Source organism: Nomia melanderi, unplaced genomic scaffold (genome assembly GCF_051020985.1).
Source record: "Nomia melanderi isolate GNS246 unplaced genomic scaffold, iyNomMela1 scaffold0429, whole genome shotgun sequence".
Lineage (NCBI taxonomy): Eukaryota > Metazoa > Arthropoda > Insecta > Hymenoptera > Halictidae > Nomia > Nomia melanderi.
Genome location: NW_027475544.1, coordinates 34,350 through 40,704, shown reverse-complemented (window position 1 = coordinate 40,704; position 6,355 = coordinate 34,350). Strand labels below are relative to the sequence as shown.

Sequence of the window (6,355 nt, the reverse complement as noted above, 5' to 3'; positions counted from 1 at the left end):
TATAAATGATAAATATACCGCGACACGCGCGACTCCGTATCGTCGCGAAAAATCGTTCGCGAACGCGTCTTATGCGCCTCACCAGTGGTCTCTGCTGCGTCGCGTGTCTATATTCTCTTTTTACACTCTTCTCCTTCTTCTATCACATTTTACTCGATCGCGAAAAAGACTCTCGCTAGACGATCTCGCGCTCCGGTTAACTTTAACGCCCGTCCGAGAAGAATTTTCGGGGACTGGACGACCGAAGCGGATCTCGCGCGGTCTCGCGATCGACAGTGAAGAGAAGTGCAGAAGAGGAAAAGAAGACACGACAAACACACACCATGGGGCGACCGACGCGTTCGTTTCAACGCTTTCGCACAAAGTCGGCGGCGGTTATATATTTATATCATTATATTCCGGCGGACGGGACGCGACGTTCGAAAGCCTCGCCAAAGAGGAGCTCCTGCCTCTTCCTCTCTCTTTTCTACGAGAAAAGATAAACGTATTTTACGGGGATACGGAAACGTTACCACGTGGTGTCACACACGATCGTCCGTCTCTTCTCTATAGCAGAAACCGATAAAAATACACCTCCCGAAAGAGAGTATATGGTGATTCTTTTTATATATATATATATTTCGAAATACAACTGAACGTGGCGGAAGCGCACGGTGGTGGTCCAGCGAGGACACGCGACGACGGGGAATAAGAACTATTCGACCCGTTACGAATACGCATGCTCGTCCCGCACGATTTTAACACACACCGTGTTTTTCTCCAGTCGTCAAAGCGTTCGTGCGTCGAATTCGAAAAATAAAAAAAAAAGAAAAACACCTTTTCTCTCTCTCGGGGTAAAAGAGTCGATGTGTATTGTGTATAAAGGTTCTGCGAGAAGTCTCGTTTTGACGTGTGTTCCGCCGATAACGACGATCCTCCGAAACGGGGATACAGAAACGTTACACCTCACAACACGATCTCCGTCTCTTCTCTATAGCAGAAACCGATAAAAATACACCTCCCGAAAGAGAGTATATGGTGATTCTTTTTATATATATATATTTCGAAATTCAACTGAACGTGGCGGAAGCGCACGGTGGTGGTCCAGCGAGGACACGCGACGACGGGGAATAAGAACTATTCGACCCGTTACGAATACGCATGCTCGTCCCGCACGATTTTAACACACACCGTGTTTTTCTCCAGTCGTCAAAGCGTTCGTGCGTCGAATTCGAAAAATAAAAAAAAGAAATACACCTTTTCTCTCTCTCTCGGGGTAAAAAGAGTCGATGTGTATTGTGTATAAAGGTTCTGCTGCGAGAAGTCTCGTTTTGCCGTGTGTTTCGGTAACGACGATCCTCCGAAACGTACATCTCATTCGTAAGAGAGGAAGAAAACAATCTCCCTGGGGCCAGTCGGTAATATACCGACATACGACGTGTCGTGCACATCCGTCTCACGCACGGTATACAAAATATGAATAAAACGTGTGTAGTCTCTCTCTCTCGACTTCTTAATATTTTCTTTCACCTCTGACGCATCATTTCAGGTGACGTCGGGAGCGCGGGAAAAAAAATTTTTCTAAACACACGAAACCGTTCATCTCACGAACAGCCGAAAAAGTTGTCGCTCAGATCCATATCGCAGTGGAGCGGTATCCGCGGGCGGTCGTAATTGAACGACGCACGACGCCGCGAACACTCACGCGAGTCCATACAAACGATTCCGATCGTTTTGCAACAACTAGAACGTACACTGTCCGTGAAATTCACAGAATTTTCGCGTGTCCGCGACAAACGCCGACGAGACACCCATCGTTCGCTCGTACGTAGCATCCTTCTCTTAACCCGACTCAGAGACGTTCTTTGCGCCCTTCGGTAAAAAAACGTTCGATCCGAAGAGGTGAACGACGGCGGGGATTTGACAGAGCTACGCAAGCAGTGTATGGTACGTAAACGACCCTCAGCCAGGCGTGGTCCAGGAATTGTATCCGTGGACCGCAATGTGCGTTCGAAATGTCGATGTTCATGTGTCCTGCAGTTCACACGTTGACGCGCAATTAGCTGCGTTCTTCATCGACCCACGAGCCAAGTGATCCACCGTTCAGGGTAATCGTATAAATTTTATATTTCACATATATAATTTTATTCTCACTTGTTCGACCTAATATCTCTCTTCTTTCAAAGAGAAGATAAAAGTTGATACCTGAATCTCCGACCAGCGCGCGAAGGAGATTCAGGCGTCGCCTTGGAGACGACACCGAAGCCTTTCGAGACGAAAAACGTTCAAGTAATATGTATATATTTCTCGACGTTCCGGGCGTATAGTGCATTCAAAAACCCGCGAAAGACGCAGAAGACTCGCACGCGTGGAAACGACGGGGATATATTTTGTATCCTACCCGATACTGAATCCATCGCGTGCAGTCGACCCTCGCGTTCTTCCGATCAGACGCATCTATTGTTGCGCGCATGTTTTCGCGTCGCATCGCGCGAAACGTTGCACGAATCGTACCGATCGATCGATTGAAAGCAAATAATGAAAAAAGACTTCACAGCTGGCTCTTTGCCGGTCATTCGTCCCATGTTATCTCTTGCCGCGAAATTGGCGCGCAAGAGTTGGGTGTCAGACGCGCGGCTTTAAAACGAGCTTCACGGCCGGTCCCTTCGTTACCGCTTTCGTTCTTTCTCTCGGAACGACCATGAACGAACACGACGAGCGACGCTACGGCATACACACGTCCACGGATTCGATTAAAAAAACAGACTTCACAGCTGGCTCTTTGCCGGTCATTCGTCCCATATTATCTCTTGCCGCGAAATTGGCGCGCAAGAGTTGGGTGTCAGACGCACGGCTTTAAAACGAGCTTCACGGCCGGTCCTCTCAATTCCGTGTACGGTACACGCAAGATGCGGGTTCCACTTCCAGACTACCCGGTCCCTTCTCTCTACGAGAATCGATAGTAGAAGAACGGCTCGAAAACGCGTCTCAGAGACTAGGGGAAAAGAAGCGGTATGCGAGCGAAACGAAAACGCATTATGGAAACGTCGCGAAACAATGTTCGACGGTTGCTCGGTTCCAATCGTGCGGCCGTTTCAATTTCTCGTGCGCTTCACCGTCCCTCCGTAACTCTGGCCGATCGCGTATACCGAAGAGCCGACACGCGCAAAAACCACAGGCATTGTATACTGTGTATATATATATATATATGTTACAGTCACAGCCTTCGCGCGTTTTACTCTCCGACGCGGGGTTTCCACGACGAAAGAGAGACAGTTTCGTGGCGGGTGACTCGGCCGAATCGCTACGACGGGTATTTCTATTATAGAACGAATCATCGCCACCCTTTACCAGTGCCCGACGAAGGAATCACAAGGTCATCTGGAGTTTACAATGCCAGCGACGGTAATTCCAACGAAGACCCGATAAGTCAACTCATCGTTCTATTTCTCCCCGTACAGAAAAGCGAATCGACGCTAATGCACCTCGCGCAAGCACGAACGTTCTCTTCGCGTGGATCGTCCCATCGTCCAAAGATGTAAAGACGCATTGGAGATCGTGGTCTCTGGCGGGCTCATTGCACGCCCCACTGCATATCTTTCCTCGAATCGAGAATGATTCGTCCACTAAGGCTGCGAAACTACGCGTCGAGGAAACTAGGGGAAAGAAGCGGGATGCGAGCGAAACGACAATACATTATGGAAACGTCGCGAAACAATGTTCGGCGGTTGCTCGTTTCCTCCTGCGGACGTTTCATTGCTCGGGCGCTTCACGTCCCTCCGTAACCTTCGCGTGCCCCGGAGAGCCGGCAACCGGTGAACCACAGGCGTATAAACTATAGTCTTCTATAGCAAGCCTTCGGCGGTTACTCTCCGACGCGGGGATTCCACGACGAGAGAGAATTTCGTGGCGGGTGACATCGGTCGAAACGCTACGACGGGTATTTCTATTATAGAACGAATCATCGCCACCCTTTACCAGTGCCCGACGAAGGAATCACAAGGTCATCTGGAGTTTACAATGCCAGCGACGGTAATTCCAACGAAGACCCGATAAGTCAACTCATCGTTCTATTTCTCCCCGTACAGACAAGCGAATCAACGCTATCGCACCTCACGCATGCACGAACGTTCTCTTCGCGTGAATCGTCCCATCGTCGAAAGATATAGCCGCTTGGAGATCGTGGCCCATCAAGTTCTTCCGTAACTCCTGCGCGATCGCGTACCCCGGAGAGCAGGCAACCGGTGAACCACAGGCGTATAAACTATAGTCTTCTATAGCAAGCCTTCGCGTTTACTCTACGACGCGGGGATTCCACGACGAGAGAGATTTTCGTGGCGGGTGACACGGCCGAATCGCTACGACGGGTATTTCTATTATAGAACGAATCATCGCCACCCTTTACCAGTGCCCGACGAAGGAATCACAAGGTCATCTGGAGTTTACAATGCCAGCGACGGTAATTCCAACGAAGACCCGATAAGTCAACTCATCGTTCTATTTCTCCCCGTACAGAAAAGCGAATCGGCGCTATCGCACCTCACGCAAGCAGGAATGATCTCTTCGCGTGGATCGTCCCATCGTCGAAAGATGTAAGACGTACAGAAATCGTGGTCCATCACGATTATTCGTAACTCTCCGAGTCGCGTATCTGAGAGTAGGGCAAACGGAGAACCACAGGCATAAATAATACTATATATTTCTTATATAGTTAGCCTTCGCGTTTTACTCTCCGACATGGGGATTCCACGACGAGAGAGAGTTTCGTGGCGGGTGACTCGGCCGAATCGCTACGACGGGTATTTCTATTATAGAACGAATCATCGCCACCCTTTACCAGTGCCCGACGAAGGAATCACAAGGTCATCTGGAGTTTACAATGCCAGCGACGGTAATTCCAACGAAGACCCGATAAGTCAACTCATCGTTCTATTTCTCCCCGTACAGAAAAGCGAATCGACGCTATCGCACCTCGCGCGAGCACGTAACTACTCTTCGCGTGGATCGTCCCATCGTCGAAAGATGTAAGACGCACGGAAATCGTGGCCCATCAACGTTTTTTTGTAACTCTGCCGATCGCGTATCACAGAGCCGAGACGCACATACCACAGGCGTATAATACCGTTTTCTTTCGTATGGTAAGCCTTCGCGTTTACTCTTCGGCGCGGGGTTTCCACGTCGAGAGAGACTTTCGTGGCGGGTGACATCGGTCGAAACGCTACGACGGGTATTACTATTATAGAACGAATCATCGCCACCCTTTACCAGTGCCCGACGAAGGAATCACAAGGTCATCTGGAGTTTACAATGCCAGCGACGGTAATTCCAACGAAGACCCGATAAGTCAACTCAACGTTCTATTTCTCCCCGTACAGAAAAGCGAATCGACGCTGTTGCACCTCACGCAAGCACGAACGTTCTCTTCGCGTGGATCGTCCCATCGTCGAAAGATGTAAGACGCACGGAAATCGTGGCACATCACGTGTTTTCGGAACTCTGTCGACCGCGTATCTCAGAGACGACGCGCGCGAACCACTGGCATATACTATTATATATCGCGTTTTACCCTCCGACGCGGGGATTCCACGACGAGAGAGAGTTTCGTGAGCGGGTTGACTCGGAAGAAACGCTACGACGGGTATTTCTATTGTAGAACGCATCATCGCCACCCTTTACCAGTGCCCGACGAAGGAATCACAAGGTCATCTGGAGTTTACAATGCCAGCGACGGTAATTCCAACGAAGACCCGATAAGTCAACTCAACGTTCTATTTCTCCCCGTACAGAAAAGCGAATCGACGCAATCGCACCATACGCGTGCACGTAAACAACTCTTCGCGTGGATCGTCCCATCGTCGAGAGACGTAAGTTTTCATAGTATGAATTCGCGTTTTACTCTCCGACGCGGGGATTCCACGACGAGAGAGAGTTTCGTGAGCGGGTTGACTCGGAAGAAACGCTACGACGGGTATTTCTATTATAGAACGAATCATCGCCACCCTTTACCAGTGCCCTACGAAGGAATCACAAGGTCATCTGGAGTTTACAATGCCAGCGACGGTAATTCCAACGAAGACCCGATAAGTCAACTCAACGTTCTATTGCTCCCCGTACAGAAAAGCGAATCGACGCAATCGCACCATACGCGTGCACGTAACAACTCTTCGCGTGGATCGTCCCATCGTCGAGAGACGTAAGTTTCCATACTATGAATTCGCGTTTTACTCTCCGACGCGGGGATTCCACGACGAGAGAGAGTTTCGTGAGCGGGTTGACTCGGAAGAAACGCTACGACGGGTATTTCTATTATAGAACGAATCATCGCCACCCTTTACCAGTGCCCGACGAAGGAATCACAAGGTCATCTGGAGTTTAC

The 6,355-nt window shown here is 49.7% G+C and overlaps 1 non-coding gene across 1 annotated transcript; it reads right to left on the bottom strand.

Annotated features, from left to right (window-relative positions):
* Window positions 1-1,935: 1,935 nt before the first annotated feature.
* On the bottom strand, window positions 1,936-2,090 carry LOC143176234 (5.8S ribosomal RNA). Its single transcript, XR_013000813.1, has one exon. It is a non-coding gene; the product is annotated as a 5.8S ribosomal RNA (ribosomal RNA).
* Between the last annotated feature and the right edge of the window lie 4,265 nt (window positions 2,091-6,355).